This window comes from Macrobrachium nipponense, chromosome 20 (genome assembly GCF_015104395.2).
Source record: "Macrobrachium nipponense isolate FS-2020 chromosome 20, ASM1510439v2, whole genome shotgun sequence".
Classification (NCBI taxonomy): domain Eukaryota; kingdom Metazoa; phylum Arthropoda; class Malacostraca; order Decapoda; family Palaemonidae; genus Macrobrachium; species Macrobrachium nipponense.
The window spans coordinates 68,431,182-68,449,688 of NC_061089.1; the positions used below are offsets into that span (position 1 = coordinate 68,431,182).

At 35.4% G+C, this 18,507-nt stretch overlaps 1 long non-coding RNA gene across 1 annotated transcript; it reads left to right on the forward strand.

The window, feature by feature from the left end:
• Positions 1-767: 767 nt before the first annotated feature.
• LOC135221220 (uncharacterized) lies at positions 768-17,781 on the forward strand. The gene is made up of 3 exons (XR_010315896.1): positions 768-1,152; positions 14,129-14,188; positions 17,531-17,781. It is a non-coding gene; the product is annotated as an uncharacterized LOC135221220 (long non-coding RNA).
• The last annotated feature ends 726 nt before the right edge of the window (positions 17,782-18,507 follow it).

Consider the following 18,507-nt stretch of genomic DNA (forward strand, 5'->3'; position numbering starts at 1 on the left):
GATGAATAAGGCAGTGAAGTAATTTTTTTTCTGTATACGTATTTTTCGTTTTATTGTTTTTATTGTTAGTACAGGTGTGATCATAAAGAACAATTAGCGAGCCTTCATAAACAGTATAGTACTGATCTTTTAGTTTCTTTTTCATTGATGATAATCCTGATGATTATTAACAGTGATCTTTGTCGTATTTTTCCATTTCATTTTCATTGATGTAATACTGGTGATTAGTAATGGCTATCAGTGAAGAATTGAAAGTAAACAATTATATATGATTTTGCTGCGTTTTTTTTTTTTTTTTTTTTTTTTTTTGTTTTTTTTTTTTTTTTTTTTTTTTTTTTTGTAATGATGTTGTAATATGATGTTTAAGAACAATTGGCGGAATTTTCTTAAAGCAATACTCATGTTAGCTGTGATTTTTTCTTTTTTAAAGTTTACATTGGTGACATAATTTGACAATAACAATCACTGAGGTACTAAATAGGCTACTTTGTACATTCTACAGAAAAGTTAACTTTTTGTTCTATTTTTTTGTCATTATTGGCAATAAATAGAAATGACATCACAATTTTTCCATTTAGCCTTACATTAATAGATATAAAGATATATTGCTGTAGGTGAAATACAGCTATATTACGATATGAAAAATGTACGATAATTCTATTCAAAATACGATAATTTGAAGATGTTTGGTACGATAATTTGGTCTGATACATCTGGGAACCCTGGACTGTCATTATGACAGTTTCAAATTGACCGCCAATCGCGCCCTACCTACGTCAAGAGCTCCCTTGTGCTACGCGTTTTTGGTGACTTTAGGTTCAGTGTGCTGTAATTATCGGTGTTATGTCGACGGTTTTTGCAGCAGTAATATTTACGTAATATTAGAAACAAGATGACAGAAATATTCTAATTATTTTAAAAGTTTTCCAGTCGGTTTTAGTTGAGGTGCTGTTGGCGACCATCGACTCCAACCCGTCGAAGTTGGTCTTCTGTTTAGCAAATGGCTGCCAATGTTTGGTCTCTATGGACAATATTAGTCGCAATTAATCATCCTTAGCCTCGAAGAGGCCTAGAGGTTGTTCTCACGAGGCCGAAAGTGATGTTTTCTGAGAGGAATAATGAGACCTTGACGAGGTAGCACATAGGCCTATGGTGAGTACACATTAGCCTACTGAACTATGCGGTGCTTTTCGATGCCTATTAACGTATAATTTAATTCTATTAACCGAAGGTTATGAAGTATGTCAACGCTTTACTCGTTAACTCTTAGAGTAGCTAAAATAATTCGCATTTCAGGAAAATAAAACTAGGCCTAAGACTATAGCCTAGATTTAGCCCGTCATAGATACCGACATCTTACCTCATATTATTCATAACTCGTTTAAATCAATAGCATTTCCTGCGTATTGAAGGTATTTATATACATTTTTTGCTGAACTTCACTGTTTTTTTTTAGTTTCTGAGGAAATTGTAGACTCAGTATATAATATACAAGACGAAAATGTTGGAACAAAATGGAAACGAGGTCTCATAGCCTTACCTAGAGGAACGCCGCCATGTCTGGCTGACCGCCGTGGATAAGTATTCCTTAGTTATACACGACGTTTTGCCCAAGAAACAGTTTCTTGTACGGTAGTTCCTGGGTGTGTTCCTTAATATCAAGCACTGCCGATGGCGCCCTTGGAGACCCGCAAATTCACTCGTAAAATGCACAGTAATGCAAAGATTTGACTCGCGTCCATTTTGGGAGAAGACAGTGTCTTCTCCCCCCATCCGCTGGACAAACTAGGTCCGTGGATTTCACGCTGAAAATCAATGCAACATTCCTCGGTAGCATTATTACCCGTGGCAAAAAAAACAAAAAAACTATATAAACATATTACATAATAACACTCCTTTTAACCTTACTTTAACCAAAGGCACCAACCTCAGACCCTCCAACTTAAACCTGAAACATGTGCTCCATAACGGGTGTGTAGCGCCCCGGTGGCGTGGTTGGTTTGGTGTTTGCTTCTTACCTCGGTGGTTGCGGGTTCGATTCTCGGCCATTCCATTGAGGAGTGAGAGATGTTTATTTCTGGTGATAGATGTTCACTCTCGACGGGGTTCGGAAGTCACGTAAAGCCGTTGGTCCCGTTGCTGAATAACCACTGGTTCCATGCAACGGAAAAACACCATACAAACAAACAAACCATTCGGGGTGTCCATAAAGTCCCAGTACCATTATGAGCAATAAATCCTTGTAATGGTACTGGGACATTATGGACACCTTGTACCTCGACCATATCGGCTAGGCTGCGTCTTAGTGGTATTATTTTTATAAATGCGACATTATCTCGCTTCGTATAGAGTGGCGAATGTAAATTAAATGACCTGACAGAAACGTAGTATAAATGTTCTCAAATGCTTTTTGTCCTTATAGAGTTAAAGGTTTAGTTTTTGTGCTAACGAAATTTAACCCTCGGTGTACATTAAGTAGGCTAGCCTAATAAAGAGCGATTTATAACTCTTCGTAGTGTAAACGGGTGTAAGTATTTTCCACCGATGCTAGGCTTTTGAACCCTGTGGTTGATAGAAAATCGAATGCAGCTGTGTTGATTTTAAGCTCTTGTGTACTTCCACTAGGCAGAGTTAACAGCTGAATGTGGCAGAAATATACTTTTAACTGGTATGGGTTAGGTTAGCATTGACCATCTTTTTCATTAAAATCCGAAAACGAAAGATAGGAACAGCTTATCTTCTTATTTTAAGGTATAAATAACAAAACAATCATGCAGTAGTGCCAAAATTATTATTAATATGAAATAGTTTAACCAGATCACTGAGCCACAGGACAAGAACTGGGACCAAATAGCTTAGGTAATTTGTGTGGTGATGAATGAATGAAAATTGGATAAAAAAAAAAAAAAAAATACAAAGCCTACGCTTTTACACTGGAACACATGCATACTACATTTAAAAGCATTTACTCATGTTTCCATACATATAAAAAATAAAATTCAGAAGTAACATTTTTAAATTTCGTTTTTTTAAAAGTCATTAAAGGCCAGTGTGCTTCTGTGTTTCATTATTGACTTATTTATTTTTATATATTATCAATTAAATTACAGTTTTTAGTGAATGTTCAAACGGAAATGACTGAAAAATGCAAATAATAATAATAATAATAATAATAAAATAAAAATAAATTCATTTTAGCCTAGGCAACCCTAGAAGTTGAACTGACCTCAAATCGGAAACGGTTGCAGTTGTGTTTGTACACTTGCTGTGTGGTAGGCTATAATAGGTCAGTTAAAAAAAAATTACATATCCATGAGTGGTAAATCACGTGATCTCGATCAATTTGCATTTGCAGATGGTAGGCCGATTGGCAGCGTGGCTGAACTCAAAGTAATTCAAATAAGGATGATATCATTTTTTCCTTTGGCAAAACCACGCTTTTCCAAGAGGAAGTATAAGTAGCCTACAGTATTTTGTAGTTATGGGAGGAATTTCGTGATATGTGTTTCAAAGGCGTACGAATAAATGGTAAAACTATATATAAAGACCCACTACGCTAGGCTATAACAGATTCTTTACGTCTAGTAGACAGACAATTCAAAAGAATAATTTCTGTTTTTGTGCAACTAGACAGGTGACGTTGTAACATTGCTTAGTATACGAAGGAAGGTTTATTTCACGATTATTATTCAGCCAGTAAGACAAATGGCAGGACTGATCGTGCAAGAATAGCTTGTTTAAAAGTCATTTAGTAGACAACATGGAAGTGAAGCCTATACTAGGTTATTTGAAACTTTAATCAATTGTAAGTCAGGCAGAGAGCACTTGTACATCGTGCACCAAGACAATACAACAAAATACAGCCTGAATTGAAGATCATACAAGAAGAAAGCAAATAAAAAAAAAAGGACTAAAGACTCCTATTCTACAGGAGGTAGGATACTGACGAAAAAACACTAATAGACAATTATAAATGGAGGGCTGTACATAAAAACAAAGTGAAACAACAGAGCTCTGAATACTGGATGTGCAGTACTACAAAATTAGCGTTGTATATCATATTTCGCTTTTAACCTCGAATATTTTAACACAGTTTGTTCCAGTGCAGTAAAAATGCCTTTGACAGTTTCAAAAATGTGTAGTATAGTTTATTAAGCCTACATCACAAATTTAAAACCATCGACGCGTTTTTCCAGCTTACAGTATCATGTTTATTTTCTGACGGCGTAGAAACATGACGGGAATTCTAAAAAGTATTTAGTTAATAAAACCGACTCTGAGTTTTGCTGAGTCCCAGTGGATATATTTTCTTCAAAAACAAGTTAGATTCATGCGTATTATAACGTACCTCATATTGTTAGTGATCATATATATATATATATATATATATATGTATATATATATATATATATATATATATATATATATATATATATATATAATATATAGGCTGTAATGAATGTTTTTTTCCAACTGTTAATTGCCACTGTATGATTTAATTAGTTTTTGTTTTATTGGCTCCTGTTTAATCTAACCTAAAGTTTCAAAACTCTCTAAAACACTTAACTTTCTCCGCTTTAATTACGAATTGTTCCTGCCCAAGAGAGAGAGAGAGAGAGAGAGAGGATGCATAGTTCATTTATTTATTTTGTCTCTTATTAATTTCAAACGAACGAAAGCTTTGGTTGCGTTAGCCTACAAGTTCATGAGCAGTTCGCTATGGTAGACGAGTAATGTGGAGATATGGCGAGCCTATATTATTATTATTATTCTTATTATTATTATTATTATTATTATTATACCAATGTTGATTTGTTTGGAGTTACGCAGAGCACGTAGGCTCACGGTTAAGACTTAAGCTTGGGTTATTTGGTAATATATATAGTGCTACGTCTATGCTTTATAGTTGGGGTCAGTGAAAATCCAAACTAGAATATGACAGCTGCAATTAACCTGGAGAAGGAAGAAGTGGGAATTGTGTCTTTGTCAGATCACTAATCTCAAACGCTCATTCCGTGTCGTGAATTTTAGGGTGACCTGCTCTTGTGCAGAGCTTTGTTAACATTTAAGGAAAAGTAAAAATATATTGTTTATCTTAAATGTGTAGCACGATCTGGTCTTGTTTTATTTTATAATTAAATTTTTTTGTACTTGAGTAAGGTGCTGTAATAATAAGTATTATTAGTAGCCGTTATTGAATAAACTGAATCATCGGTATGTTAATTAACTACTATGGGTTTCAGAGGCAGTGCAAGCACGTTTTTTGGCAATAACTCTATAACGAACACTCGTATCAGAACGAAATTTTGCTATAGTGTATTACACCCAGTGCCGTAATTTATAAGGGTATCGTGAATCACTAATTGTAAAGAATAAAGACTCTTGTCCCTGTACCAAGAGGCAAAAATTCCATTAACCAGAAATGGATACGAACACAACAGTAAAAAGCTCCGCCTACCCTCTCCCCCCACCTCCACCGCCACCCCCGTCCTTCTTCCTTCCCTCAACTTCCCTTCTCTCTCTCTGAAAATTGCTTCAGTTTAAACTTTTGTATGATTTTTCTATCTATCTATCTAATAATATACATTGTTGTATATATTCAACGATCCAGTCTGTTGTTAGCTGCCAGTTGACTGATTTATTTATACATTAATCCACTCATCTCTCTCTCTCTCTCTCTCTCTCTCTCGCTTCTTCTCGTCTCTCTCTCTCTCTCTCTCTCTCTCTCTCTCTTAAAGTTCAGTTTAAACATATTTTGTTCGATTTTTTCTATATCTATCAATAATAGTTTACACTGGTGTACATATATATCTAACGATTCACTCGGTTGTTACCTGCCTGTTGACTTATGTACTAATCCGCTCATCTCTCTGTGTGTGTGTGTGTGTGTGTGTGGTAGTAGTACCTACTGTAAATGGTTAATAGAGTGAGATATCTGAATGTATGGTGGAGTAGTAAAACGATACACGCTATGATTTATGGTAAAGAGAGTGCTATACTTGTGGTTGGTTACCTTCTTCATAATCCTTATGCGGACTCAGGGTATCAGCAATATAGTACTTGCAATACGAAGGTGAAGAAGATTTGGCCACCACGGAAATTAACTGTCGGCACGGTTGCAGAAATTCGTTTATCACGCAATTTTTCAAGTTTTTTAGCCATGAAAAAGCCGCCAATTGCCTTCAAATTGGTTTTAATAGGTAACTGGTTATAGTTACTCTGTGTTACAAATAAAATTGAGCCCTTCTACCGGACATTCATGAGAGTTAAGCCCTTGATTATACAGATGAACATATAACAGTCGCTTTACCATAAATCATAGTGTCTATCGTTTTACTGCTCCACCATACATTCAGATATCTCTCACTCTGATAACCATTTACAGTAGGTACCACTACCAGAGAGAGAGATGAGCGGATCAGTACATAAATAAGTCAACAGGCAGGTAACAACCGAGTGAATCGTTAGATACATACACCAATGTAAACTATTATTAAATAGATAGATAGAAAAAATCGTACAAAATATGTTTAAACTGAAGTAACTTGCAGAGAGAGAGAGAGAGAGATTAGCGGATTTATCAGTCAACTGGCAGCTAACAACCGACTGGATCGTTAGATATACACAACAATGTATGTTATTAGAAAGATAAATAGATGAAAAAATCATAGAAAATAAGTTTTAACTGAAGCAATTTTCAGAGAGAGAGAAGGGAAGGAAGATGGACGGGGGTGGCGGTGGGGTTGGGGGGGAGAGGGTAGGCGGGGCTTTTTACTGTTGTGTTCGTATCCATTTCTAGCTAATGGAGTTTTTGCCTCATGGTACAGGGACAAGTGTCTTTATTCTTTACAATTAGTGATTCACGATGCCCTTATACATTACGGCACTGGGTGTAATACACTATAGCAAAATCTCGTTCTGATACGAGTGTTCGTTACAGGATTATTGCCAAAAAACGTGCTTGCACTGTCTCTGAAATCCACAGTGGGCGTAATTAATTAGTTAAGACCTGTCTGTCAACCCATAGGTAATCGTATATTTTATGTATGGATACCCAATTCAAACATGGTATATATTCGTATAGGCTAATAACGCCCAACAGTGGCCTGATTATTTTAAGTGTAACTTTTTAAAGGTAAACATCATGTTCTAATTGCAGAAGCACAGATCACTAGGCCTATAGGATGAGATGTTGTGAGGGGTTGGCGAATGTTAGGGTCATCTGGTTGATCAATCCTTTATTTATTATAGTCTCTGCCTTTCTCTGTATAATTAAGGTAAACTGAGCTCGACGATAACCGCCATACCCCGTCTGGGTCTCTGAAATAAAGGCGATACAACCGTCCCAAATCCCACAGGAAAGTAGGAAAGGACTGCAATAAATGAGGATGGGCGATTTGGGAAAAGTTTCCGAAGGATAGAGCTGACGAGGAACTACGAAAATAGTTAAGTCTCTTATAGATATGAGGCCTCTATTCTATAGCTTTATTTTTATTTTTCTACCCTGGGATTCATTCGGCTAGGCAGAAGAGCTATTGTCTTTATGTAGGCTCAGCTGTAAGAGCCTCATCCGAGATTGGTATGATATTGGGATAGCGTCTCTCTCTCTCTCTCTCTCTCTCTCTCTCTCGCTCTCTCTCTCTCTCTCTTCTTCTCCTCTCCTCTCTCTCTGCTCCGACGAATGTCAGTGGTAGGAGGAAGTCTCAGTAAGTACAGAAGGACTGTGTCTGAAATATAACAGAGAAAAATAGTATGGAGACAACAGACGAAATGCGACAACGAAGTTGTTAACACACAATGGATACTGATGTGGGAGGGAGGAAGAAAAAAACAGGGAAAAAGGTGAGGTTTGCTTTTGTTTTGATCTCTCAGGGAGTTTTTTTTTTTCTTTCTTTTTTCCTTTTTTTTCTCTTTAATGCGAGAACAGATTCCTTGTTCGATACCTGTCCCAAGAAATCGTTACGTATGGTTAGAACGTTATTTGAAGTGTTTTGTAACAGAGAGAGAGAGAGAGAGAGGGAAATCCAAGTAGTAGTAATTGACTGCATCTATAGTACGGGATTTTCCTTGGCTTAAGTTGGCCTAAGTAAGCTCAGCACATCAGGGAAAGGCGTTTACTTATTTACTTTATTTATCCTAGGCATAAAGGCGGGGAAATAAGTGTAGTATATTTGTTTGCTTTGTTGGTATTTTTTTTACGTATAGCAGCAACCTGAAAAAACCCGTTGTTGTCGCAATCTTTTCGCTGTTAAAAATTTTTTTTGGAATGCTTGTACTAACATTTTGAGTCATTAGGCAAAATGAGAGGTAATGGAGAATCCATTCTCTGTGAACAGTCGCTGCCTGAGGCGCGGTGCAACTTTTTGCATTTATTAGTGAATGATGCGACGTTTTGCATTCATTAGTGAATGACGCATGGCCAAATGGCTCGCTTTTCATCTCGTGCATTTTCCGACTTTTTTTTTTTTTTTCCTTTCATATTTCGAGTGGCGTGTACAGAGGTAACAAATATTCAAAAAGAAAAATACTGAAAGAGAAGCTTTGTTGATGCTGTAGTTACAAATGTGCATACAGAAGTATTTTAATTGAAATATAGGCTAGAGCGAGAAAAATCAGAAATAAAATCTTATGTTAGAGGATAAAATGTCTAGACGTATGTGATGTAGGCCTATGATTTATAGTCTACCACACTGAAACCGAATCTCCCTGTCATTATTTCTGATGAATTTTGACTCCTTGAAGGATATTTATATCATTACCTCTTGAAGATATTAACATTTACTAGATCTTTCTTAAATAGTGACCCCCAACGGTTTAACCCGGTATGTATCCACCTTTTCGGCGTGTTTAGTACAAGCCCGTTGGAGATTACCGTAGAACATGAACAAAATGTAAATCTCATAAACATAATAGGAGAGATACATTCAATATGTAAATTAGCCAATACCGTAACGGAAAGCTGTTAATCTCCCTGAATTGCCATGAATTAATCACTTTATTATGCATATTTGTCATTTTCTCACGAAGATATTAAAATTTAATAAGTTATCTAGTCAAATACCGTAAAGGAAATCCGTTAATAAATTAATCACTTTATTATGCATAATTATGCCATTTTCTCAGAATATATCAAAACTTAATAAGTTATATATTCAAGTACCGTAAAGGAACTCCGTTAAATTTGGCTGAATTGCCATAAATTAATCAGTTTATCATGCATATTTATGTCATTTTCTCATGAAGATATTAACTAATAATTATAACATTTGATAAGTCATTCAGTCAAATACCGTAACGGAAAGCCGTAAATCTTGCAGAGTCGTCATAAATTAACCACATAAAATGTAACTTCAGTTCTGGGTCTAAAAGAGCGACTTTCGAAACCCACCGTCTCTAAGCTCAAAACCTCACAGCAGCGAGTTTCTTGGAACCGGCAAATGAGGGTTTTATGATGATTTTAACTCCTCTTTGAACGGATTTCTTGTCTTTTTTTTTTTTTTATCCCGTCAGAAATTGCTGCATCGAAGGTCCTGGAAATCAGCCCATTAAGCGATGTCTAAATCCCACACTAGGTTTTAATTTGATTTCCAATTTTCTTTTTATTGTAAGTTCGTCATTTGAAAACGGCGTCGGTTGAGCGAAGTTGCCGACTAGTGATTTTGTCGTGAAATACTCGTCGTTCGGTGAGAAAGAGTGGGTGACTGATGGAGAAACTTGTCTGTTTATGTTATGTAAAGGATTTGAACGAGTTTCCTCTCTCTCTCTCAATGCAACCATATTGCATATTGACGCTAAGCTTTCTCTCATATTTGATCATGTAGGCCTAATGTACTATACAGATTTAATCCCTATTACTTCTTCGTTTCCTTTTCATCAGTTATAGGCTGTATATTTTTTCTGTCTCTGTTCCTCACTTTCCAGAAACTCCTTGCTCATTATAATTCTCTTTATTCCTTCTTCCTTTTCATGTTCGATTATATATTCAACTTCTGCACAAGATGTCTCCTCGGATGGACTAACAAGTCTTTGAGACATCCTAATCCTTGTAACTCTCCTTTCCCTCGTTTTATGTTCACACTCCTCCATAGTTCTTCTGCCGCCCTTATTTTACACCTTTTTTTTCTTTATTTTCTATATTTATTTGCCTTTCCTTGCGTCATCTTTGTATCGCCTTTTGCGTCTGTCTATCCTTTCTCTCGTTTTGCTTTTGCTTCTTCCTTAGTCTCGCTGTTTCTCTTTTCGTACTTCATTCTTGGTCCCTGTTTCTTCTCTCTCTCTCTCTCTCTTCGTATTTGCTTTGGGCGTCTTCCTCTCCTTTCTCTCAGTGTATGTTCACCTACTTCCATATTCTCTCTCTTTCTCTCTCTTAATTTAGGCCTAACATTTCTAATATTTTCTGTTTTTATTTAGTTATAGGCCTAACATTTCTAATAATTTCAGTTTTTATTTAATTATAGGTCTAACATTTCTAATATTTTCTGTTTTTATTTAATTATAGGCCTAACATTTCTAATAATTTCAGTTTTTATTTAATTATAGGTCTAACATTTCTAATAATTTCAGTTTTCTTTAATTAAGTCTAACATTTCTAATATTTTTCAGTTTTTATTTAATTATAGGTCAACATTTCTAATAATTTCAGTTTTTATTTAATAGTTCTAACATTTCTAATAATTTAGTTTTTATTTAATTATAGGTCTAACATTTCTAATAATTTCAGGTACTTTCTAATTATAGTATAACATTTCTAATAATTTACAGTTTTTCTTTAATTATAGGTCTAACTTTCTAATGAATTTTATCAGTTTTTCTTTTAATTATAGGGTCTAACATTTCTAAATATTTTCAGTTTTTATTTATTTAGGTCTAGACATTTCTAATAATTTCAGTTTTTATTTATTATAGGTCTAAAATTTCTAATAATTTCAGTTTTTATTTAATTAGGAAGTCTTAACAATTTCTAATAGGTTTTTCTAACATTTCTAATAATTTCAGTTTTTATTTATTATAAGTTTTTCTAACATTTCTATATTTATTTTTATTTAATATTCAACATTTTCTAATATTTTCTGTTTTTATTGAATTTAGGCCTCATTTCTAATCCTTTCCCATCTCTCTTTCCCTCTTTCTCTCTCATTAATTAATAAGAATAATCTCGTCTGGCCCTCTTCCTCAGTCTTATTTATCGTTAACTCGAACTATTTGCTTCTCTGATCATTTTTTGCCAGTTCAAATTCAGTCTCCCCCCACCCCCCCCTTACACCCAGAGATGTTAGAATCCCCACTCTCTCTCTTAATATTTAATGGCTGGGTGTGTTGGAAAAATGAGTGAACATTCATTGCAATGTAAATCATCCACCCCACTCGCCGAGAGAGAGAAGAAGACGAGAGAGAGAGAGAAGAGAGAGCGAGAGAGAGAGAGAGAGAGAGAGAGAGAGAGAGAGAGAGAGAGAGAGAGAGAGAGAGTCAACAAACGTCAGGTTGTTTAACAAAGTCTACATCAAAATTCCCTTCCAATTTTCCTCGACGTTTTCTAGTGTTTTTGTTTTCTCGTATTTACCCTACTGGCTGTAGCAGTTGACATTAATAATATAATAATAATAATTTATACTTATATATTATATATAGGTATATATATTTAATAGTGTTGGATGATAAGAACAGATTTTTGTAAATTTCGTGAATACCCAGTTTATTTACTAAGCAAACTCGTATATCATATAGGCCTAATGACTTTAGTGGAATGGAAAGAGCCGTTAATACCACAGTCATTAGTCTATTTATTTTTTATAATAATCATATTTGTTTTTTCCATTTCATATTTGCATGTCGATAACATTTTGTTGTTGTTACTTTCGATACTGTGCACAAGTTCGTGCTTGTATATATATATATATATATATATATATATATATATATATATATATATATATATATATATATATATATATATATATATATATATATATATATATATCTTTATTTATGCAATTATCACGTTATAAAGTTTCGTGATTCAGTTATACACACATACACACGCACACAAACACACACACACACACACACATATATATATATATATCAGTATATCTATTACCATATACTCTGCTATATCCAATACATTATATATATATCTATCTATATCTTTATATAGTAGATGTATATATATTATGTATCTTATATATATATATCATAATCCTTTATTTATTGCGAAGTTTTCCAAACGTTTTGTTTAAACTTTCGTGATTCAGTTTATACATACCCACACACACACACACACACACATATATATATATATATATATATATATATATATATATATATATATAATATATATATATATACACTTACTGCCAGTTTATGCAGTTACGTTACAAGACAGATTAGGTACGACAAGCTACTGCATTTGTGACAAATAGGCCATTCCTAGATAGACTCAGGAGGATCTAATTGTTATTATTGTTCATTGTAAATGAAAAACCATCACACTGAGGCCTTATGGGAAGCTGTGGACTTCTAGCAGACGCTCCTTGCCGAGGTTTGTGGAAACTGACAGTTACTATATATGGGTAAATCAGTTGCCACGTAAATCCAACCGCTCCCTTCTTTGCTACAAATAGAAATTCTTGTAGTACCTCTCCCACGGTATCTTTCAAGCCAAGCCGAGATGACATCAGGTTGGGAAAATAACCTTAAAAAATAAAAAGCAACTTATAGTAGATTCACATCAACCGTGCATTTTGATGTCTAGGCCAGTCCCTTACGACGCTCCTGATTGGCTGTTGATAAGATAGTCACAGGGCTGGAAACTCTCAGTCTTTCTCTCGAGTTCTCATGGGTGGGGTCTATGTTTCACCTCTCCTGAAGGATGCGTCTTTCAAAAGTATCCCTGAGGAGAGATGGAACATACATCCTGCCTATGCGAACTCTCGAGAGACACTGAAAGTTTGCAGCCCTGTAATTGGCTTATCAACAGCCAATCAGGAGTGTTGTAAGGGGCTGGCCTAGACATCAAAGAGCTCGTACTGAACAGAAGTTCTAGTCCGAGCCGGTTCGAAGGTGTCGTCGCCATCTTCCACCAGGCAAAGTCATGTGTCAACACCAGGGAGATATTATTATTTCCTGCCATCCAATTATTTCACTCCAGGTTCCTCAAAAGAGAAAAGAGCTGCATTGCATTTTGAGAATGTGATACGCCGTCTTCGTCGCAAAGATAACGACGTTGTGACTCTCGCGAGGAAAGTTCCTTTTGAAGGTTTACGTCTAATAGGGTAACATAGGACTAGTGAAGCCTCTTGCGTTTTAACGAGGTAGGACGATTTTTTTTTTCTCGTTTTATCGACACTCCACCAAAGTGTATTTGCTGTCTCGTTATCTTAATTCTTCCCATTTTCCCCACGAAGTCTATTATTTTTTGCTGGTTTCTGGATATATATTTTAACCTCGTGAATGTGTGATAATTTTTGCTTAGCGTAGAACATCTCCTGGTTTTACAGAAGCTTGTTTGACTACCTTTAAATTAATACTGATTTAATACGAAGCTTCGTATTAACCATTTACTATCGTATAGCTCGAGTTTTTACCTGTATGTGACGTTTCGTAGTCTTTGAGCTTGTTAAGTAAGTTTTTCATAAGCAATAATTGACCAAATCATGAGGGTGTGATAAATGTTTTAAGAAAGTTAAGTCCGTAGTTAACACATGAAGGTAAACAATGAGGCAATAATATTGATAATTAACATAACCATCTCTTAGGTCAATATTGTTTACAAAACGTATTTTATACTCAATTGAAAGCGCCTCAGTGGCGTGATCGATATGGTCTTGGCCTGCCATATTGGTGGCCGTGAGTTCGATTCTCGCTCATTCCATTGAGGAGTTAGAGATGTGTGTTTCTGGTGATAGAAGTTCACTCTCGACGTGGTTCAGAAGTCACGTAAAGCCGTTGGTCCCGTTGCTGAATAACCACTGGTTCCATGCAACGTAAAAACGCCATACAATCAAACTTACTCAATCGAAACAATTCTTGTACGTGTGGATGTGTGTAATTTCATATTTGTGCTAGCAACACTACATAGGTATTAACCGTTATAAATGAGTTGTATTTATTTATTTATTTTTTATTCTAGGGTCGAGTTGAAGGACCAGCTAAGGACTAAAGGGGGATCCTGCGCGTCCTGAGGTGTTTGGTGAGTACCCATTTTTCATATGCATATATATATATATCTATATATATATAATATATATATATTGTATATAAATATGCTCTTGTATTTTGCAGTTCACACGTTAATTTTATTTCTGTTATGTAATGGTGGTTTGAATTGAGCAGTTATTATTTTTTGAGTTTTAACCTTTATAATATTTCCGAAATTTCTGTTGACCGATATTTTGCCCACCCCAGAATGCTTACTACTAAGTTATATTTCCTTTGAATATGTTATTCGAAAGATGTCCGTTTGCTATAATTTAACTGAGGTGACGTATTCCCTATCGTCCGTCTTGGGAAAAATGTTTAACCGTCTTGGGTTGACCTCGAAAGCGTCAGCGAATACTTCGGTATTATACTGAGGCGTCGTTCTAGGGGATATGCTATAGTAGATTCACATCAACCGTGCATTTGATGTCTAGACCAGTTGTCCCTTACGACGCTCCTGATTGGCTGTTGATAAGCCAGTCACAGGGCTGGAAACTCTGTCTCTCTAGAGAGTTCACATGGGTAGGGTCTATGTTCCACCTATCCTGAGGGATACGTCTTTCAAAAGTATGCCTGAGGAGAGGTGGAACATATATCCTGCCTATGTGAACTCTCGAGAGAGACTGAGAGTTTCCAGCTCTGTGATTGGCTTATCAACAGCCAATCAGGAGCTTCGTACGGGACAGGCTTAGACATCAAATGCACGGTTGATGTGAATCTGCTATAGTCGCTTGAATGTTCGTGTTAATTTTGTTCTTCTTCAGGGGTTTTTCATAATTTGTTTGTATCCGTTAGGCTGTGGTGTTCGTAGATATTCTTTTTACTCATTTAATTTTTTACCCCTTTTGTTGTACTGTTAAAGTCTTCTTAAAAGGGCATATATATGCTGACCGTCAAATTGTCCGTTTGGTTTCGTTAGAGATTTCTCTCTGTTTCAATGTTTGTAAGGGTAACTAACTAATTTCCAGTAAATTTACTTATTTATTTTTTTCGTTAGAGATTTTTCCTTGTTTATTTGTACTCGTTAGGAAGTGGTGTTCGTAGATAGTCTTTCCATCGTATATTTTGCTCAATTAATTTTTTACACCTTTTGTTGTACTGATAAAGTCTCCTTAAAAGGGCATATGTTTGACGCCAAATGATCTGTTAACATGGTTTCGTTAGAGATTTCTCTCTCTGTTTCGATGTTCAAAGGGTAACTAATTTCCAGTAAGTTTACATATTTATTTTTTATAATGAAGTTTGGTTAGTGGACTAAATGATGGCCTTATGAGTTAGTCCTTTCATTGTTTTTTAAATTTTTATTTTACTTTATTTTTTTTGCAAGAAAATTCAAACAAATATAAATATAAAAAATATTTCAATCCAGTTAATTTGGGGGGTCGGTAGGGTCTACATACCATCGTTCATATTTGACTGAATATATATATATATATAATATATATATATATATATATATATATATATATATCTATATATATATATAGATATTATATATATTTATATCTATATATATTATATATATATATTGTGTGTGTGTAAAGGTGGAAAAGAGAGAAACTATTGAGTTTATATATCTTGATAACGGTATATCCATGAAATGAATTTTTGTAGTGGCCTGTGATCTGAGGAGATATGGCAGGCACAGCTGTATTGCAGGTGGAAATAGAAAGAATAAAAAATGTAAAATTAAACAAAATAATTCCTGTGCAGCAAATCTATCCCTGCCTTGTGTTTGGTACTGGAATTTCACTTGGGAGTCAGTACCTAGTCTTCAATATTTTGACAAGAGGTTTTTTTTTTATCAATCTCGCTTCGTGTAGCTATCTCGTCTCAGATTGGCATTGTCTGATTTCATTTCTCAAACGTATTTCTGGTGATAGAAGTTCACTCGACGTGGTTCGGAAGTCACGTCAAGCCGTTGGTCCCGTTCCTGAATAACCACTGGTTCCATGCAACGTAAAAATACCATACAAACCAACAAACAAACAAACATTTCCCAAACTGACATTCTCAAACTGACAGCAACATTTAGGCCGGCCACTCACGTCAGATGGGATTTGTCATGCCCGATCGAAATGGGCGGGGTTTAAGCAAGTTTGAACGTGAGTGGGGTGTTTTTTAGTCAAGTCAGATCTGATCAAGCCCGGAAGTCAAGCCGGATCGACAAACCTGACAGTTCGGTCCGACACATTAAGTGGTCCAGAACTGATAGTTTGACCGTGAGTGGTGTCTTAGACGAGGCTTGGTGAACTAGGAGGTTCATTTACCAAGAAACGGCACAGGGGAGGATATCGTTCAACATGTCAGACTTTCGATAGCTCAAGAGTTCTGGACGTTGTTCTTCGAGATTGATAAGTCGTAGCAATGTCTGTGGAATATAAAAAGTAAAGAATATTCTGACAAAACACAAAAGAAATGTAGCTTATCAATTGATATTTGAGAAAGTAAAAAAAAGGTTTCCTGATGCAACGAAAGAAATGGTGAACAAGAAGATAAATAATACATATAAGACCTTCATATCGGAAAGAATTAAGGAAAGTAGAGGCATCTAAGAAATCAGGAAGTGGTGCATAAGACGTTTCGTCCTTTAGACATGATATATATATATATGTACATATTTATCTAATTTCTTTACATACTGAATTTTGTAAAATTTTATGTAATTGCAATTTACCTTATGAGTGTAAACAAAATTAAATTACATAAAACTTTCATTCACCACAGTGATGTTGGAGACTGAAGGACATAGCGTTTCTAGATCCTGGAGTAAGGACAGGGTTTCAAAGTACCAAATGACGTCCGTAATATATATATATATATATATATAATATATATATATATAATATATAGATATATCTATATATATATATATTATATATATATATAGATGTTTGTATGTATATATATACATATATGTGTGTATGTACCAAATGACTTACATATTTTATAGTATATTATACAATACGTAAAGAAATCTCTCAAAACAAAACAAAAAATTGGTGTATTGCTCAGGCCGTTTAATCAGTTCTATTCCAAAGTAAAGGAAAAATAAGAAAATAAACTGAGGATATTTGTTTATATGCTAAAAAGCCCCTAAATGGTACTTGGTGCTGATAGCGAAATAGTGCGGCGTAATGACTGGTTACACAAAGATTTATTACCTTTTCACTTTTATAATTTCCTACACTAATTTTGTACAGTACAAACTGTTTGGTATATTTGTAGAAGAGTCAATTATTGTGACTTTCTAAAAGCTAGTTTATTTTTTTTTATCAAAGATACAAATGTGTATACATGAGTTTTATTTATCTTCATTATGTCTTCTTTGCAGAGTGTTGTCCAAATAGCTGAACATGTCTCCAGCATGACTCTTCCAAGAGCTATGGGCGGTGTGGGCACACTCAGTTTTATATCTTGATAAGACCAGTCAGTCGCTAAGTAGCGTAATGTGGCACTTGGCCTTTCACAGGGCGTTGAGGATTTCGTCATGCATGTGTCCTTTTGCACGACCGTTATAATCTTCCTACAAAATTGAATGTTGCCTCGACCACCCTCACGTTTATCATAGCAATCCCTGGGAGCTACCTGTATTTCCTTTAAAACCAATAAATGTGAGTTTTTCTCTCTTCAACAACCAATCATTGACCCCATATTCTTTTTCATTGCTTTTTTTTTCATTGTTATACTGGCTGCAACGGCACAGTCTGAGCAAAAATGGTTCATTATCAGATATTCCTTCCGCCACGTCCGAAGTGTGGGGCTGCCAACTTAATTAAGACTGACTGCTTTGTTGAAGTTTGTTCAGACCGGGCAGTAACGTGAGTTTGCAGTCATTTTTTTTGGAGTCTAATCCCACTCAGTTCTCATCGTACGACCAGATCGACTGTGAGTGGCCCGCCTACGCCTAGTAACGGAATTGACCTCAGTCGAGGGAGTGATACGTCTCAACTTTTTAGGCTCCCTGATCGCTACTAGGCCTATAAGGTGGTGGGCGCTGTTGTGTTTATTTGAAGATTACGCTGCGAATATAGTTTCTTGGGTTATCAAACAGGAAAAGGAACTTGTCTCATCCTGGTATAGGAACCTCGAATAGGACGCCTCCTGGTATATTAAAGGATATAAAATTTTGGGGGAGTCGGTCTAAGTCTGGGCGAACGAGAGAGAGAGCTATAACAATTGCAAGAACCAGATAAATTTAAACACTTAAAATACGAGACAAGAAGCAAAAATTAACGAGAGAGAGAGAGAGAGAGAGAGAGAGAGAGAGAGACTCGTATTATATGAGATACGGAGTGAAATTAACCAGAG